At 36.0% G+C, this 21,039-nt stretch overlaps 1 protein-coding gene and 1 pseudogene across 1 annotated transcript in view; one reads left to right on the forward strand and one right to left on the reverse strand.

Annotated features, from left to right (window-relative positions):
- Sgcz (sarcoglycan zeta) overlaps positions 1-21,039 on the forward strand; it is a 1,022,364-nt gene that overhangs the window by 970,159 nt on the left and 31,166 nt on the right. The gene's annotated exons all lie outside the window — the stretch shown is intronic.
- Positions 14,407-14,507, reverse strand: LOC121823608 (U6 spliceosomal RNA; annotated as a pseudogene).

The following is a 21,039-nucleotide window of genomic DNA, read 5'->3' on the forward strand; positions in this document are numbered from 1 at the left end:
GGCTAAGGATGGTAAGCACTTCCTTAAATGTCTTTTGGCCATTTGAGATTATTCTGTTGACTTCTCTGTTGATATCTATACCCCATTTTTAATGGGATTATTTGGTATTTTGAGGTCTAGTTTCTTGAGTTCTTTATATATTTTGTAGATCAGCCTTCTGTCACATGTGGAATTAGTAAAGATCTTTCCCATTCTATAGGCTGTTGTTTTGCCTTGTTGACCATGTCCTTTCCCTTACAGAAGCTTCTCAGCTTCAGGAGGTCCCATTTATTAATTGTTGCTCTCAATGTCTGTACTATTGGTGTTATATTTAGGAAGTGGTCTCCTGTGCCAATGCATTCAAGGCTACTTCTCATTTTCCCTTCTATCAGGTTCAGAGTAACTGGATTTATGTTGAGGTCTTTAATCCATTGGGACTTGAGTTTTGTGCATGGCAATAAATATGTATCTATTTGTATTTTTCTCTAAGTTGAGTTCCAGTTATGCCACCACCATATTTTGAAGATGCTTTCTGTTTTTCATTTTACAATTTTGGCTTCTTTGTCAAAAATCAGATGTTCATAGGTGTGTATATTAATGTCAGGTTCTTTAATTTGATTCCATTGATCCATGTGCCTGTTTTTATACCAATAACAAGCTGTTTTTATTACTATAGCTCTATAGTAGACCTTGAAGTCAGGGATGGTGATGCCTTCAGAAGATCGTTATTGTATAGGATTGTTTTTGCTATCCTGGATTTTTTGTTTTTTCATATGGAGTCAAGCATTGTTCTTTTGAGATCTGTGAAGAATTGTGTTGGGATTTTAATGGGGATTAAATTGCACCTGTAGATTACTTTTGGTAAGATTGCCTTTTTTACTATGTTGATTATATCTATCCAAGAGCATGGGAGAGCTTTCCAGTTTCTGATATCTTCTTCAGTTTCTTTCTTCACAGACTCAAATTTCTTTTCATACAGGTCTTTCACTTGTTGGGTTAGAGTTAACCCCAAGATATTTTATGTTATTTGGGACTATTATAAAGGGTGATGTTTCTCTAATTTCTTTCTCAGCCCATTTATCTTTTGTATATAGGAGGTCTACTGGTTTTTTTTTGAGTTAATCTTGTATCCTGCCACATTACTGAAGGTGTTTATCAGATATGGGAGTTCCTTTGTAATATTTTTGGGATCACTTATGTATACAATCATATCATCTGCAAATAGCAAAAGTTTGACATATTCCTGTCCAATTTGTATCCGCTTCATCTCCTTTTGTTGTCTTATTGCTCTAGCTAGACCTTCGAGTACTATATTAAGTAGATGCAGAGAGTATGCAGCTTTGTCTTGTTCTTGATTTTAAGGTAATCACTTTGAGTTTCTCTCCATTTAGTTTGATGTTGGCTGTTGGTTTGCTGTATATTGACTTCATTGTGTTTGCATATGTTCCTGTATCCCTGATCTCTCCTTTATCCTGAAGGGGTGCTTGGACTTTTTTCATCATCTAGATGATCATGTGGGATTTTTACTTTCAGTTTGTTTATATGATGTATTACATTGACAGATTTTCCTATGTTGAACCATCCCTGCATCTCTGGAATGAAGCCTACTTGATCATGGTGGATGATTTTTTTATGTGTTTTTAAATTTGGTTTGCCAGTATTTTATAAGTATTTTTGCATCCATGTTCATGAGGGCGATTGGTCTGTAATTCTCTCTTAGTTGTGTCTTTGTGTGGTTTGGGTTATCCAGGTAACTGTAGCCTAGTAAAAAGAGTTTGGCAATGTTCCTTCTGTTTCTATTGTTCAGAACAATTTGAAGAGTATTGGTATTAGCTCTTCTTTGAAATTCTGGTAGAATTTTGGAATGAAAACATCTGGTCCTCGATTTTCTTTGGGGGGCAGGGTAGGAGACTTTTGATGACTGCTTTTATTTCCTTAGGGGTTATAGGTCTATTTAGATTGTTTATCTTATCTTGATTTAATTTTGATATCTGGTACCTATCCAGAAAAAAATGTCCATTTCTTTAGATTTTCCAATTTTGTGGACTACGGGTTTTTGAAGCATGACCTAATGGTTTTCTGAATTTTCTCAGTGTCTGTTATTGTGTCCCCCTCTTCATTTCTGATTTTCTTAAATTTAATATTCTCTGTCTGCCTTTTGGCAGTTTGAATAAGAGTTTGTCAATCTTGTTGGTTTTCTGGAGGAACTGACTCTTTGTTTCATTGATTCTTTGTTTCTATTTTACTGATTTCAGCCCAAATTTTGATTATTTCCTGTCGTCTATTCCTCCTGGGTGAGTTTTCTTCTTTTGTTTCAGAACTTTTGGGTGTGCTGTTAAGTCGCTAGTGTGAGATTTCTCCACATTCTTTATGTAGGCACTTTGTGCTATGAACTTTCGTCTTAGAACTGCTTTCATGGTGTCCCATAAGTTTGAGTATGTTGTGCATTCGTTTTCATTGAATTCTAGGAAGTCTTTAATTTCTTTCTTTAGTCATTCTTTGTTGACCCACTGTTGATTCAGTTGAGCATTGTTGTTTCCATGAGTTTGTAGGCTTTCTGCAATTTGTTTGCTGTTGAATTCTAACTTTAAGCCATGCTGATCTGATAAGATACACAATACAGATAAAATACATTTTTTGTGTGTCTGTTAAGATTTGCTTTGTTACCAAGTATGTGGTCAAATTTAGAGTCGTTCCATTAGGTGTGTTCTTTTGTATTTGAGCAAAATGTTCTATAGATGTCTATTAGGTCCATTTGAGTCATGGCATCTGTTATTTCTCTTATTTATTTGTTAAGTTTCTGTCTTGCAGAACTGTCCAGTGGTCAGAATGGGATGCTTAAGTCTTCTGCTATTAGTGTGGGAGATTTTATATGTGATTAAGTTTTAGTAATGTCTCTTTTACAAATATGGGTGTGCTTGTATTGGGGACATAAATGTTCAGAATTGTGACTTCATCTTGATGGATTTTTTCTGTGATGAATATGAATGTTCTTCTCCATCTTTTGATTAATTTTAATTTGAAGTCTATTTTGCTAGATATTAGGATAGCTACACCAGCTTGTTTCTCAGGTCCATTTGATTGGAAAATCTTTTCCCAAACCTTTACTCTTAGGTAATTTCTGTCTTTGAGGTTGAGGTGTGTTTCTTATGTACAACAGAAGAGCTCCTGTTTTTTGTATCCATTCTGTTAGACTGTGACTTTTTATAGGCAAATTGAGTCCATTGATATTAAGAGATATCAATAACCAGTCTTCTTCTCAATCCACTCCAGTGTTGGCTGGTATCTCGGGGGGATGGTTGGCAACAGGGTCATCACATATTTTAAAATCTCAAGCTCATGCCAAACCATCAAGAGATCATCCGAATCCCAGCCTCTTTACCTCTCAAGGTGGTTAAACTGGATGTGAAGCTGGCAAAACATGAAGCAACAGCAAAAGCTTTCTGCAGTACTACAATCAACCATTATTTCAAAATCAAACACATGATGACTCCCTTGTGTTTTTCTATGCACTGGCCCTTGTTGTATCACCTGAGTTCACTACATCCTTGGTTCTGACCACGTCAAACAATTTGTCTTGTCCCTTCTGACATAGCATACAATGCCAACCAGCACTGTCTAAAATCCCTTACTTTAGATGAGAGACTGCTGTATGTTATGGATTGAAATGATTTTACAGACAATATAAAGTTTTCTCCTTTGGTTTAATAATTAAAAATAAATCATTGTAATATTTTTCTACTGTCTTTACTTAGCATGTAAGAACCAAATGAATATAGTCCCTGACTGTCGCATCTGAAAATGACTTCATTATACACATCTATGTGTCTGTGTCTGTGCGAATGGACATGCAGATGTGCAGTTGTGCATTCTCATGTTTGTGTGTAGAGGTCAGAAATGGGTGTCAAATGTCTCTGTCTCTCTTCCCCATACTTTTTGAGCTAGATTCAGGGTCTCACTGAATCTGGAGCTCACAAATAGGCTCATTTTGACTGCCAGCAAGCCCCAAGTATCCTCCAGCCTTTGTCCAGTTTCCAAGCCCTCAGCTCCCCAGGACTGGGATTGCAAATGTACACCACCATGATGACCTTTCCTCAGGAGTGGTGGGGACCCAACTCAAGTGTTTATGCTCATGCAGCAAGCCCTTCACCCATTAATATGTCACTCTAATCTATGAGAATGTTTGATTTCTAAAATTGCTATTTGTACTTTGTGTTTCACTGTACAGCATATTGACTGGCTTGTGCAATTGGTTTAATTCACAGGCAACATCAGTTGTAAATTCTGTAGTGGAGCTGTCCTGTCCCATTGAGAAAACACTATGTCTTCCAATTCTTAGCAGAAATCTGACTGTTACCACCTTTCAGTCTCCACTTTCTCTATGTCCCTGAGCCTTGGTGTGCTATGGATATCCTGTCTTAATGTAGATTTGAACATGGAGTTGACAAAAAGAGAAGCACTCAGGAAAAAGACAAAACACACCCACAGGGAAAGAAGAGATACCCTTTAATTGTCTTTACAATGGTTATATATGCGATTTGATGTTTTTTATGCTATCTTTAAAAGGTGGCTAGAGAATTTAAATGTGGTTAAAAATGTATGTAACAGGGTTACAGATGATGATGTGAAAATCCTATTTAACAGGGATGAGTGAAATTGCAAGAAATTTATTGTAAAAAAGCAGTTAACAGTCTTTGTGAGATTTCTGGAAAAATAATAAGAAATGAATAAGATGATACTGGAAGTTGAATATGCTCATTCTTTAAACATGGTTTGTTGCTATTTTAATATTATTATTTGACAATCTGGCTGTATGTGCTGGCTGGGTTTATGCCAACTTAACCTAAGCTAGAGTCATGAGAGAGGGAGGAACCTTACTTGAGTAAATGCTTCCATAAGATAGGGGTCTAGGAAAGCCTGTGAGCATGTTCTTAGTGATTGATGTGGGAGGGCCCAGCCCAATGTGCATGAAACCACCACTAGGCTGGTAGTCATGGGTTCTATAAAAAAGCAGGGTGAACAAGCCATGGAGAACCAACCAGGAAGCAGAACTCCTCTATGGAGGTATCTCTCCTGTTTGAGTTCCTGCCCTGTCTTTCTTCAGTAATGAACAGTGATATGGAAGTATAAGCCAAATAAACCCTTTCCTCCCTTAGTTGTTTTGGTCATGGTGATTCATCATAGCAATTGTAACATTAACTAAAACACTGTATATAAAAGAGATTTATCTCTGTAGATAAACCTCACAGAAAATGTGTTAAAATTTTGGATTCTCAGCTGTCAAGAGCCTGTTTTTTTTCCTGCTCCAATTTCCACGTAATTTCCCATCTTTAAACCCTGAGTCAGTAATGAAGTTTATTGAAGTAGATTGAGTCTTCTGTTCCCTGCCCTGGGAGCAACTTGACAAAGCAGTGACATTGGTAATTCTTGAACCATGACTTCCTATTCTCAGTTTTGCTAGAGATTGTCCAAAATATAATACCAAAGCCTCATGTGACACGAGGTTTGGTTTTGTTATTTTTTTTTAGATTTATTTATTTATAATGTATCCAGCATGTATGACTATAGGCCAGAAGAGGGCACCAGATCTCATTACAGATGACTGTGAGCCACCATGTGGTTGCTGGGAATTGAACTCAGGACCTTTGGAAGAGCAGTCAGTGCTCTTAACCTCTGAGCCATCTCTCCAGCCCTGGTTTTGTTATTTTTTTCACACACAGTCTGAAAGTTTCCTTCATCCCTAAGGTAGGAATCTGTACTAGCAATGTAGCTTAATAGCTTGTTTGGGCTTCCAAAGTATTAGTTTATTTTGTGTTTGTCATCCAGCATCTTAGAAGCCATAGTTTTTAAATATTTCATGCTTTGATATTGTTTCAAATGAGAGAGTAAATCTAAATCCCTCAATTCCATTCTACATGAAAAGTATTTCTTTATAAAATAGATTATGATTTCTTGTTATTTTCAGCCATGTTCACATTGTCTTAAGCCTTACAACAACATCTAATTCAGCAGTCTAGTAAAGCATAGCTAATATGTATGAGAATTTTGTTCTGAATTCTTTCTATAATAACTTATTAATTCAGACTAGATGGACTTTGATTGAAAGTATTAAAATATTAACTGAGATCTTTACCATTTCATTAAAAGGAGTGATTCAAATTGTATAACATTTAAAAAATTCTTACAAAACATTCCTTTAACAATATGCCACATAGATTTTTATAGAAATCATGATTAAGAGCATGAAAATCATTGGATGGGAGTACATGATGGTGAATATCAAGCAGAGTCCTATTTACAGAGAAGGACTTTTTATAAATATTTTTATCTTCTTTTCAAATGCAAAACTTTACTAACAATGGATATAATTTCCTAAACACAATATGATACTATAGTTTATATTACTGTGAAGAACCACCCAGTAAAGATTTTCCAAGCTAGTATTTTACTCTATCAGAATTCTTTTAACAAATTCATTCATACTTAATTTCATTTTTTAAGTTGTTACTTAATTTTCATAAGTAACAGAAAGTGTGCATCGCAATCTGTTATATTTCTATCAAGTGTGGCTAAATGGGATCTGGGTCAGGAACCTCTGACTCTGTTAGCTTTTCTCTAATTCCATTATAGAGGAAAAAGGGTCAACAATATTTTCAGTTAACACACAGGACTGCGTAAGGATGCAGAAAGTTACAATAAATTAAAACCAAGCTTTACAAGAGAACAATAAAATAAGTATATAGACTTGAACTTTGGGTATTTTGAGGTGTAGCATTGGATCAAACTGAATTTCCAAAGGAAAACTAGTTGAGTAATGTTAGAGATAGACATTATTACAATCCCTACTGTTATATTTTAGTAATGTGCTCACAGGTCTGAGCTAGGTATAGGACTGCTCAGCTCAAAATTGCATACTTATCTTGCTGTCAGGTGTGCCATGACATATAAATAACTTGAGATTATAACTACAGTTCCAAATGATGTTCCCAATAAGATAACCTTGAAAAAATTTGGACATGGTGGGCCTATGGCCACAAATTTAGGAGGAGAAGACAGGAGAATAAAAAGATTGAGAATAGATTTTTACAAGCCTGAAATATACATTTTCAAAACAAGGCATATAAATAATCAAGGGATCTAAAGAGCTAACCCTCCCTAATCATTAGATAAGTAAAATAAGCACAATGACAACACTTCAGCCCCATCAGAATAGCTAATGTCGAAAGAATGAAGGTTCAAAATATTGGTATGGATAGTGGAGGAGGAAACACTTGTGTAATATAGGTGGAAATATAAATGAGTAGTACTAGTATGCAATGCAATGCTGTAGAAGAGTTGCCAAAAATGGAATTGAGATACTACCCATCTAACATTAGGATATATATCATTTCTTGTTAATTAAAACATTTTTCACAAAAAAACCTAGGGATAATATGTGTGTATATTAATATTTCCACACTATATAATGTCCTTGTATGATCATATATATCTATGTGTGTATGGGTATTTATACAATGGGATACTGTCCAACATTTAAAAGGGAAGAACATTTAACAGCATGACTAGATCTGAAGGACAGTATTTTAAATGTTAAGCTAGCCAGAGGAAACCAAAATCCATTTATTCTTACTTACATGTTTAATATAAAATAATAAAAAATTATCACGGAAAGTGAAAATGGGATGGTAGTGACCAGTGACAGGATGGGATGGGGAAGCAAGAGATTTTAGCTCAAGAGTTCAAAGTAGCTGCACATGATGTGATCATATCTACAATCCCAGGCACTTGAGAGGGCTAGAGAGTTAGAAAGGAAGATTGAGTTGAAGTACTTCCTGGTTGATATACTGAGACCCTGGCTCAGAGCTCTTACACACACACACACACACACACACACACACACACACACACACACACACCATCACTTCACACCATACAAAAAGTAGCAAATAGAAATTAGAAGTAAAGTTGAATATTAAATGTTATTTTTGTTTGTTTGTTTTGGCTTTCTGAGGCAGGTTTTTTCTATATAGCTCGCTGTCCTGAAACGAGCTCTGTAGACCACGGTTGGCATCAAACTCACAGAGGTCTGCCTGCCTCTGCCTTCTAAGTGCTGGGATTAAAGGCACGTGCTACCATTATCTGGATTTAATATTAAATGTTAAAAACAAAATAAAAGTATTGCTATACTCTACCATCCCACTGTCCATGTGGATAGACACCATTAAAGTAACCAGTACCACCAAAGTGGCATTACAGATTGAAAGCAACCAGATGGGAGAGATATGGCCTTCTCATGCCTGAATTTCAATGACATACCACAAACAAAATACAGATACAAGGGGATGGGGAGGGGATGTTCCAGGAGTTCTGGATATGCAGAAATTAGGTGAAGTGTCCAGAAATACATTTTTAGTTTTGAGATGTCTTCATTTCAGATCTGAAACAAATGACTAGAAATAAAAATATTTTAGAATTTATCATGCAGCATTTTCAAGTTCTCTGATACTGCATTTAAATTCTTCCTCAATTAGATCCACAGGGTATCAACATTGGCTTTAAAGACAGGTGGAGGGTAGACAACTAAGGAGGTTTTTTTTTTTTTTTTTATTGTTAAAGATGTGTTGCATTTAGCTACACTACCTCATTCTCACACTTACCTGGGCGAACTGAACATAAAAGTATTCATGGATTCTAAAAATTTGAAAATACATTATTAAATAATCAAATGCTGTATGTAGAAAAAACTGAGAGGTTAGGTTATTTTAGAAGTCCTTTTTCTATTGAATCTGTAAAAGATATTGTATGGATATATTGTGAAGAAAAGGGAGGTGAGGATAATAGAAATCAACTATGATAAATAACCAGGAAACTAAAAACCTGCAAATACATTTGTGTAAGTTTTTATTAAATAAATTTAAATCATATCTATAGGAACTCAGGTTACTGTTCTCAACAGTATCAATTTTCCCTAAATATTTCCACGAACATCTTCGCCAGATATATCATCTCTTACCCTATTCCAAAGGCTGGTGGAGAAAGATTTGAGCTCTTTAAAATTGTTTTCTGAACATTTTGAAAAATTAAAAATAATTAGATACTAGTCAAGATTCTGAGAAGTATAAGAATATTACCATACTCATGATTATAAGGGAAAAGTAAAGCTTAACTTTAAATTTACCTGTATGCATGTCTTACAAAATTTATAAAATGTAATCAAGCAATCATTTCATACACAAGAGAAAAATCACAAGCTGATTTGTTGGTTCTAAGAGAAATAATTAATTGAGATTTTACATTTTAATGTAGACGACATGTTATTTTCCAACATTTTCATTAATAAATAGATAAAACCATATTAGTTTTTGTAACTATCTCCCTGAGCTTTGTATCAGTTGGACCTTTGAAAGAAAAATTGGCCTAGTGAAATGTTTAATTAAAAATATGTCTCACCCTGTATAAATTTATAAACAGTTTCTTCAATAAATTCTGAAATATTCCTTTCACTGCAAGTTCTTTCCTAGGCATCAGAAGTAATTAGGTATTAATGGACACAGTTTTGAATTCTATTTAATTATACTAAAACCTCACATCTAAAATTCAAGCAGTAGAAACTGTTTCCTTCTGAAAATAATTTAGGCGAGAAAGTGTCAAGAGGGCATTGTATCTGAAAAGTACTGGCTCTTCAGTAAATGATGTTGGAAAAACCAAATGTCCACATGACAATGAAGCTGTAAACTTTTTTTAAACCATTTGCAAACTTCAAAGCAAAACACTAAAATATGCAGCAACAAGAAAAGAAACTAAGTATAGCACTACAGTTGCAATCCTAGCAACACAATTCTAGAGTAATCCTATCACCTTAAAAAGTTATAATAATATTAGGGTTAATACTCAGAGTTCCAAAATCCACCTATAGGCAACCACCAATCTGCTTCTCTTAGTTAAAATTTCAATTTGCTTGTACAAAGTTACTACAAAGTATTTAGATTGTGTTAGCACCTTAAGGATCTGTAGCAATAGCCCTTTGTTGATTACTGATATTTATTATTTATTGCTTTTTACCTTTTTGTGACCATGTTTATCAGAAATTGCTAAATGTTATTAGTTGATATAATAATCTACTTTTAGCATTGTTGATAATACGTCACAATAACTGCATTCTATTGCATTACCACCTACCCTTTTCTTCATCATCAACTCGTTATCTACATTTTCAGAGTTGTATTTTGGTTCTATTTTTTTGTTCCACTTATTTTCTAACTTCTCAACTGAGATTTTTGATCAGCAACTTTTTAAGTTTTTCTCCACTTTTAGTATAATCACTTGAGACCATCAATCTCACTGAAAGTACTAATTTAGTATAGTTTCATAAGATTTGAGAATAACAACATTTTACTATTCAGTTTGAAATATTTCACAGTTTCCCATTATCATTTCTAAGCTTTCTCATGGCCCATTTTTAAAAGGAACCTGTTCACTTTTAAATATAATGACTTCCATTGTCATACTCTGCTGTAGAAAGATTTATTGCACTCTGGTCAGATAAAAACTCTATGATTTCGTTGTTAATCCTCCTCGTTCCCTCCCTCCTCCTCCTGCTATTTCTACTCCTGTTTAATCTCCTTAATTTTCTTATTTTTATGATACTGGAAATAGAACCTTGGCCTCATGCATGACAAGAAAATGCCCACCACTAACCTACACCGCTAGTACTTTTTTACATCTTTGTTTGTTTTTTGATATTTGGTTTGTTGAGTTTTTTGTTTTTTTGTTTTGTTTTGTTTTGCTTGTTTGTTTGTTTGTTTTTGAGTCATGGTCTTACTAGGTTGCTCAAGTTTGATTGAGCTTTGCTCAGGGAGGACTTGGACATGCCATCTTTCTAACTTAGTATCCCATGGAGCAGATACTAAAGGCTTGCACCACCAGTCCCAGATAAAAGCTCCACAATTTCTAGCATAACTAATATTTAACTGGCCACACATCTTTCCTGTAGCATGGTTTCTATTGTATTTGTTACCTAGGAAAAAAATGAAAAAGGACAGGAATCTAAAAGGGAAATAATAGGGATATGGAAGTGGAAGTATGCCAGAAGGGATGAAAAAGTGTAATTGAGTGAATGAGTGTCGATAGTCAATCTTCAGTGTCCACTTGACTGGGTTATTCACCTTGGAAACTCAATTGTTTGTGGGTCTATGAGGAAATCTACAGATTAGGTTAGTTGATAGGGAGAAAAACTTAATTGTAGACAGCAATTCTTTATGGATTTGCATCTTTGAATAAGTAAAAAGGAGAAACTAAAGTGATTGTCTACATTCATCTCCCCTTTCCTACTGGATTTAGACACATTGTGTCCAGCTACATTTAGACACATTGTGTCCAGCCACATTTAGACACATTGTGTCTAGCTATATCATACTCCTGTCCTCATAACTTCCCCACCATAATACACATTGTTCTCAAACTGTGAAATAAAACAAACCCTTTTGGAGGGGACTCTGTCCTCACAACCAGAAAAGTAACTAAAACAAGGTGAATATGATCAAAGTGCACATTTCATATAGAATTGTCAGACAGAAATCTTTTATTCTACACAATCAATATATGCCAATACTTCATTTTAGAATTGGGAGTGCTAAAAATGATTTCAAATGAAGACTTCAGCCTATGTTCCTCTGACTGGCCACAGTGATGAAAGCACCAATAAAGCATTGCTGAAGTCAGCCATTAAAATCTGCCAGATTCTTACATTGCATCAGGAGCTAAATCATCCTTCTTAATGGAAAGGTTTTAATCCAAACACACCACCTCATCATTTCTCTAGAGACCAAAGAGGGTTAGGTGCCTCTTTAGGGGTCATAAATAATGATTTTCAAAGCAAAGAAATTTAAGAATTCATGTAACCATCAGTGACTGAATTCACAATAAAGCATCACAAACAATGAATAGCTACCTCACAAAGACAGTTTATTATTATTTACCTGACAGAATAACAATGTCTTATGATTTCTTAAATTGTTTACTTTGAAGATTATTTTTGTTTATTATTAGATTCACTTGCTTCAACACTAAATGCCATGTTTATAGAATAAATTGATTTCAGAGAGAAGACAGGAAAGTTTACAATCATTTAAATAGCAATATAAATTATTATGTTAAAAACTAAAAATCTTAAAATATCAGTAAGCATACATCAGTGTCTCCATTAAAACATTTGAATGGCAGTTTAAACACACTGTGTGTCATTTTATAGAGAAGAGAGAAAAGCTTTGGTGACTTTTTCAAGAATACTCTTTTTGACCAGGAATGGTTTGTATGCAAGTTTCCTTTTATTAGACAAAGAAAATTTATGCCTTATGCCAAATAAAAGTTCCACAATTTCTGACATAACTAATACTTAACTGGCCACACATCTTCCCTGTAGCATGGTTTCTATTGTATTAGTTAGCTAGAAAAAAAATAATAAAGGACAGGAATCTAAAAGGGAAATAATAGGGATATGGAAGCAGAAGTATGATTGTCATTATATTTATCCAATGAACTGTCAAAATGAATTTCAAAGGTTAAGAAGAATAATTTTATACTTTGGTATAGTGTTTATAATTTAATTGATACCACAAGATCTCATGATTACTTGAATATAGCTGCAATGTATAGTATCACAGCTAATTTAATTGTATTGCATATAGTTTGGAGGAAATACACATTAAAATATAAGAAAATGTTTATATCACATAATTTTTAAGAATGTTTGAAATATAATACTGATATATCTTCTTGTATTGACAGTTGCTATTTGAAAGAGAATAAGCAAAGGCACGTAAAACTACAAAGTGTTAAAACACTATATATGTGGCTACATATCCATCTGATAATATATATGCATATGCATAGATATGCAAATATCACAGAAAGTTGTTGAATAGAGAACAAGAGAAAAGTCTTATGTATTAGTTATTTTCTTCCTTATAAAGCAGAAAAGCAAGTCACTAATTGCGATGGAAATTGTTTTATTTCTACATTACTGAGATTGCCACTCTTATCCTACCTTCTCATCTTCCACAAAAGAAATACGAACATATTACACATTCTGAATAAGTACAAAAAATGAAATCAAGAGAGAGAGAGAGAATAAGTGGTCATCAATCTTTTGTTTTTTCATTTTCTATTACAGAAGCATGAACAAAACTCAATGGCAAGATACTTCCTTTCACTAATTGTTCAGGGCTCCTTGTCTTACATAATGCTGACAGTGCTTATCTGTGTGAGACGTTCCCACAGTTTGCTTCTGATCTCTCCTTAAAAGAAATGAATCAACTTGGATGAAAATAAAGCATGGAAAGAATTTACAGAAAAAACTCTTGCCTACCAACTTTGTGTTGAAGGGAATATAAAAATGCTAGACGCCTGAGTTGTGTGATATACAAACAAACAGAATGCTTTGAATGTGTTATTCTGTTGGTTTACTTAGAAAGATGTTACTTCAATGTTATTTGAATTTATTTTCATAAACAATATGACCACCTCCTCCCATGGGCTCCATACTACAGTACACAGCCCCTGAAGCTTTACTGGAGGCCAGAGTGATGCTATGGGTCCAAGAAAGACATCATCCACTGCCCACTAAACCTCTTTAAGTCGATTCAACAAACCCAAACTGCACCCCCAAACCTGGGCTCCATATCCCTGCTTACTACTTTAGAAGAAGACTTCAGCTTTACCAGAGGCCAAGCTGGTCCTAGGAACCCCAGGGAACACATTGTCCACTGCCCAGAAAACTTCTTTAAGTCTGCCCAGCAACCCCAGACTACACCCCCAACCCCTGGGCTACAACTATCCTGGTCTACAACTTCAAAAGAAGATATCTGCTTTACCAGAGTCCAGACCAGATTTAGAGAACCCAGGTCTATAACATCAAAGCAGACTTCAGCTTTACCAGAGAACAGACTGGATCTAGAGACCAAAGCCCTTGCAACTGTACTGGAGGCCAGGCTGGTCCTTACCCCAAGGCCAAACCAGATCTAGGGATCATAGACTGCATCCTCTCCCCTAGGCTCCATATCCTGGTCCACAACTTTGGAAGACGACTTCAGCTTTCCCAGAGGCCAGGCTAGACCTAGGGACCCCTAGCCCAAAAACCCACAGAGTGGACACCATATTGGAGCTGAAGACACACCAGCCACCAGAACCCTTGGCCATTTAGGCCAGAAGACCGGAAAGGAAAGAGACACCAAGGAACAAGTAGTCTTCAGCCCAGAAATGCACGGATGGTTCAACATAAGAAAATCTGTCAATGTAATCTACCATATAAACAAGCTGAAAGAAAAAACCCACATGGTCATCTTGTTAGATGCTGAAAAAGCCTTTGACAAGATTCAACAACTCTTCATCTTGGAGAGATGAGGGATACAAGGGACACACTTTTTTTTTTTCAATATGGAACACTTCAAGACCGTCATCCTTGCTCAGGTGCCATGCTAATCTTGTCTGTATTGTTCCAATTTTAGTATATGTGCTGCTGAAGCAAGCACCAAGGGACACACCTTAACCTAATAAAAGCAATATCTACCAAGTTGATTGCCAACATCAAATTAAATGGAGAGAAGAAACTCAAAGCTTTTCCACTAAAATCAGGAACTCGACAAGGTTATCCACTCTCTCCATACCTATTCAATATAGTACTTGAAGTCTGAACTAGAACAAACGGACAGCCAAAGGAAATCAAGGAGATAAAAATTGGAAAAAAAGAAGTCAAAGTATCATTATTCGTAGATGATATGATAGTGTACATAAGTGACCCCCAAAATTCTACCAGGGATCTTCTTAGATGATAAACACCTTTAGTCAAATGACAGGAGACAAGATTAACTCAAAAAAATCAATAGCCCTCCTTTATATAAATGACAAATGGACTGAGAAGGAAATCAGAGAATCAACACCCTCACAACAGCCTCAAATTATATAAAATAACTTGGTGTAATTCTAACAAAGCCAACAAAATACATGTATGACAAGAACTTTGAGTCTTTGAAGAAAGAAATTGAAGAAGATATCAGAAGATAGAAACAGCACTTATACTCATGGGTCCATAGGATTACCATAGTAAAAATGGCCATCTTACCAAAAGCAATCCACAGATTTAATGCAATCCCCCATTAAAATGCCAACACAATTCCTTACAGACCTTGAAAGACAGTACTCAACTTCATATGGAAAAACAAAAAACCCAGGATAGCTAAAACAATCTGAACAATAAAATAACTTCTGGAGGTATTAGCATCCCTGATTTCAGGCTCTACTACAGAGCTATAGTAATAAAAAACCATTCCACCAATAGAAGTGATATTAAGAAGCAGCTTTTACCTGAAGCTTTCAATGTTCAATATAAATCAAGAAGCAAAAAATAGTTTAGAGAAGACCTCATTAGTTGTCACGGGTATTATTCAGTACAATTATGTGATCTTGTTTCAGGAACTGCTAAAGAGAAAATTGTAAATGATATTACATAGTTATATAATTGCTAAAGGGGGCAGGATCGAACTCACTTAAATAGAAATTCAGTTTGCATCTTACAGGAATTTGCTTAGTTTTATACTTCCCCATGGATAATTTCTGAAAAACTTATGGAAGTTTCTTTTTCCTTACAACTCAAGACTGATGGCCTTTGTGTATTGGGAGAAAAGTGCTGAAGGAGATTTGTAGACATTCCTTAATATAGACAAGCTTCAGAGAGCCGGAAAAGGAATGATACAGGAAAATGAAAATTCAAAGAAAACTAGAAAGAGAAACTACAAAGCTGTGATTAAAGATACTTCAAAACAGAAAAGATATAATAAAAATGAGGAGAGGGAATTAACTGATTCTTGTCATTGGACAGTGCAAGGCTGAATGTTTCTATCTGTGGGGATGGCAGTCGATCAGTTTTACTCTATTAGACAAACCTAATAAACTAATGCACATAACCCAACACACACACACACACACACACACACACACACACACACACACACACAACACACACACACACACACACTTATTTATACATACATACATACATACATATATATGTATGTATATATATATATAGTACCTTAATAAAATGTTTCACAACATAAATTAGTTCAAATGAGTAAGTTTCTAGGGAAAAAGTATTAACTGATGCATACCATTCTGAGAAGAAAGATAGAACTTAAAACTTTTTTTTAAGATTTATTTATTTATTATATATACAGTATTCTGCCTGCATATGTCCTTGCAGGGTGGAAGAGGGCACCAGATCTCATTACAGGAGGCTGTGAGCCACCATGTGGTTGCTGGGAATTGAACTCAGAACCTCAGGAAGAGCAGTCAGTGCTCTTAACCTCTGAGCCATCTCTCCCGCCCTGAATTTAAAACTTTTAATTATTTATTTTAGCAAGTTAAAATTTTCACACCAAGAACAAGTACCAAACTCTCAAAAATTCTTTGTTCTATTAATTTAATATTTTATTGGTAAATATGTATTCCTTCTAGATAACTCATAGGTAGAAAAACAAAGAAACAATTTCACCAGGCCTAAACTAGCAAATTACTGAGGTCACCAGGCAGTCTTACAGGAACACTGGGGATGAATTATCTATCTACTGGACTCAAAGGCAATAGCATCATCAAAAAAAAAAAAAAAAAAAAGGTGCCTCAGCATGGGTACCAGCTCATGCATGAAAGCTGGATCCCTATACCCCTGGCAAATCTGCAAGCAGCTCCACTCTAGCCTCATTTCTCATGTCCCCAGCAATTCATTGCTGTCTACATTCTTTTTGAGTCAGGACTGGTGAATCTTTGGACTTTCAGAACTTTCTTATGTTACTGGAGGTATCTGAGCTTCTAAGTCCTGTTAATGTGCTGAGTCCTTGGACCCTAGCCCTTTCCCCCAGGAGTACATGTTTCAGTTCAGAGGAAATATCTGCACAACATGCTATCCATTCTTCTGGCTTTTACAATTTTTAATAGTTATTTATTCATTTATTGAGGACTCCATACATGAGTAACATGTTTAAATCATTTTTTGATCTCTTTGCTTTTTCTAATTTCAGTGTTCCCCACCACCTCCTTTGCAAATTTATGGCCTCTTATTCTCTAATTACTGTTATTAGGGATATACACACACTTATTTAAATTTATTAAAAAAACAACCTGCTGAGTTCATACCATGTTGCCTGTGTGTGTGTGTGTGTGTGTGTGTGTGTGTGTGTGTGTGTGTGTGTGTGTGTTTAGGTCTGACATCTTGGGCTTTTACATTCTTTCTGCTTTCTTTTTTCATGAGATGTGAAAGAGATATAAAATTCCTTATTCTCCTCTGTATATCGCTGAGAAGGTGGCCACTGTGTCCTGGTAAGGATCACCTAGTCTCAGCACTTTGTTGAAAGCTTAGTCCCAGTGCATCCATTACCCTATCAAAATAAAAAGCAGAAAAAAGAAAAGTTTATCTCTGTCATATGCTGTCAGTATAAATGCTAATGTGTAGGAGGCAATTTCATGGGCACATGATATCCGTTTAACAAAACAGTAGCATTTGTTTCTCCGCTGGTGATTCTGTCCTTCCTGCCTAGGGGCTTTTGCCCTGGCTTTCAGTACCCGACGTGAGCTCTTTCCTGTGGTGTGCACATTAAATCCAATCACAAAACAGTTGTTGTCATCATAATAGCTGTGTCACAACTGAATTAACAGGCACACCATGCCAGTTATGTTGATAATAGAGTATAAAGAGACTGTGATGCGGAAGGATGGGTAGTGACATTTTTTGTTTCCCTAAAACCTTGCTTAGTCCCTTCTGGCTTTATAAGCACCAGCCAGAGGGAGTTGCTCTGGCTCTTTTCTGTTTGAGTTCTCCAGATCCTAGTGCCAAAGTATGTTGTGTCTTTAATAGTGGAGATTTCATATGACAGTCATTGTTCCCTCTCTTCTTCCTTCCTTCCTTCCTTCCTTCTTTCCTTCCTTCCTTCCTTCCTTCTATCCTTCCTTCCTTCCTTCATTTCTTCCTTCCTTCCTCTGTCCCTCCCTCTCTCCTTCCTGCCTTTCTCCATCCCTTCCTTTCTTTGTCATCTTCTCTTTCTTTATTTCTTTGTTTCCTTTATTGTGTGTCTTTGTCTGAGGACAGAGTTATATGTAGCCCATCCTAGACTCATCTGGAACTCACTAAGTGGTCGTGGAGGACTGTGAGAAAAATTCTCATGGTGTAATTGCAAATTCAAAGAATAGCAAAAGTGAAACAGTTTTCAAAATGCAACTCCGCAGACCTGAGATGCCACCTTAGAGAAAAGTCATAAATGGGTGGTGTAAGAATTGGCAAGAGAGAGTGGTCTTCAGGTTACTGATGCTGGGACATCCTTGACTTCTTTGTCCCATTGGCTGGTACAATTTTCACGCTCTTCAAACACAGTCCCCACCCCAAATTCTCTATACAAATCTTTATCTAACACATATCCTAGGCCTTGAGGCTACATCTCTTTCTCATCCTGGGCACAGTAATGTACCAGACTGCCTCTAACTTTTTAGTCCCTGGAGTTCTGAGAGAAACAAGAACCAGCTGCCTGCTAGGGAAGAGAGGTGCCAATATCTTCTGCTTATTTCTGATGCTTTAATATTAGAAATAATGGACCACAACAACTTATTTCTTACAATGGCCTTGAATTCCTGATACTTCTGCTTCCATATCCACATGATCATTCTGTTTCCATATCCCATCCTGTGATTACAGTACGAAACTCATGCCCAGGTTTGCAATAGTCTTTATTACATATGAGACCTGTGAAATAACACATGCCTAGTACTGAGATTTTCACTCAACAATCTTGTGATTCCTGACAGTGCCTTTTTCCACCTTTGAGATTCAAACACAGAAGGTATGAGGCTTTGAATTAAATATACCCCTCATGCAAGCACACACGTGTGAACACTCACACATACACACAGAGAGAGAGAGAGAGAGAGAGAGAGAGAGAGAGAGACAGAGACAGAGAGAGACAGAGACAGAGACAGAGACAGAGGAAACATAGAGAGACAGAGAGGCAGGGAGGTATGCACAAAAAAATTAAGAGTATAATTAACACAAGAAATAAGAATATGTTTAGGTACCACAACTAAGAAAGCATTTGAAAAGCGAAGTGTAGTGGGCAGCTCTTCCAGCTTTGTCCTGGAAGTACCACCCACATTGAGGCTTCCAGTAACAGTCATGCCTATGTGGTGGGGCCAAGAGAGGAGCCCCTAAGACCGGAGATCCAGATGTGCTGGCTCTCTTGTTTCCTGGATCCTGGATGATGGCGGTAGATTGAGCAGAGTTCTCCAGAGAACACCACTGGACTGCACTCCACCTTTCCTGGACCCTCTAATCAGTCCCTTTACTTGTAAGTTATCCCACAAAATAAACCTCCCTTTTAACTACGTGGAGTTGCCTTAATACTTCAACCAGTAGTGGACACCACACGTAAGTAACATTTTGGAAGATGAGAATGATAAAAAAAAAACTAATTTCACCAGAAGTTTAAATGTTAATTAAGTTTAAATGAATAGATTTTGAAATATTAATGACCGTAAAATAGATTATCTACATCTGAGTTATAAATCATAAAAATATACAATTGAAAAGTGGTTATAAGTTATTCTGCAGACTAAACTTTTCTCAGGGACCAGGATGGAGAGACACGTGCTTAAGGAACAGTGACAATAATGACTTCAACAATGTTGATAGTAACAGCTATTCCTTTAAGTAGGCACTAGGCAAAATTATTTGCATATTTCTATCTGCATAAGTTTTAAATAACTTCTTAGGCCTTATCTATTTTTATTTTATATGTATGAGTGCTTTGCTGCCATATAAATTCACTAAGTGCCTCTAGTGCCCATGAAGGCCAGATAATGGCATAGGATCCCCTAACTAGAGTTACAGATGGTTGATAGCTGCCTTTTGGTGTTGGGAATCAAATACCATTCCTCTGTGAGAGCAGCAAGTGCTCGTCACAACCCAACTCGACAGCCCACTTCTTTGTTGATTTTTTTTAAACAAAAATGGAGACCAAGAGGTATAGATATGAATTATAGGTAAGGAAATAATTCAAATGATGACAAATTATGGCATTCATCACAACACACTAAAAGTAAACTTTTATTGGGGAATAACTAGTTACAAAAAAACTGCTAGTTTTGACAAAGGTTGATAGGTTGATCAGGGAGAGAAACAGAAGGACAAAGGTAACCCCCTATATTTGAGTATTCCCATCACTATATTAGTTTCTGGAGGTCAAAGGGCAACTCTGGCCTTGATCCATTGGTCAGTGCTTGTAGGGATAAACATAACTCTCACAGGATCCCAGGAGAACTACAAATACCAAAGCCTTCAGAGTCAGGAGAGGAGAATCCTCCAGACTAGCTTGAGGTTGCTCTTCTTTAATCTCTAACATATCTTCAACCATGACAAACCGTCCTAGGATACATTTCACATGTAAGTTTTCAATGACACTTGTATTATAAAACAAAATAAAGTCTAACATATACTGATAAACTTATGTGTACTTGACCATTTACTGTCATTTTTATATTCAGAAAAGTATATATATATGTGTGTATATGTATATATATATATACATACACAGTGTACAGTGTGTGTGTATATGTGGATGTGTGTGTGTGCACACTCACATGGCATAAATGTTTATTGAGATATAGATAGGGGTAATCAGTCCTTAGCTGCACCTTTCCTCATAGCAGCTGACTGTTGTTCAGTTCCTCCCACTATTCTTGGCATGGATGTGCATACCTACCATCTTGATGATTATGAGGGCACACTTGAAGATCCAGAGCAGCTCCATGGTGTATTACTCAAAGCAACACAAATCACATCATGTCCCACATGAACTTGGTGTATTAGCTGATGCTCTCTCTGTGCAAGCTTGTGATAATTCATCTACATCTTGTGGCCCTTTTGAGACCTGTAGCCATGACATACTTCAAAGCCATGGCTGTTGGTCTCCAATTGTGGCTGTGACTGTTTGGGTTTTAAGAATTTATTCACACAGTTCATAGGAATTT

The sequence above is a fragment of the Peromyscus maniculatus genome, chromosome 17 (assembly GCF_049852395.1).
Source record: "Peromyscus maniculatus bairdii isolate BWxNUB_F1_BW_parent chromosome 17, HU_Pman_BW_mat_3.1, whole genome shotgun sequence".
Taxonomy (NCBI): Eukaryota; Metazoa; Chordata; class Mammalia; order Rodentia; family Cricetidae; genus Peromyscus; species Peromyscus maniculatus.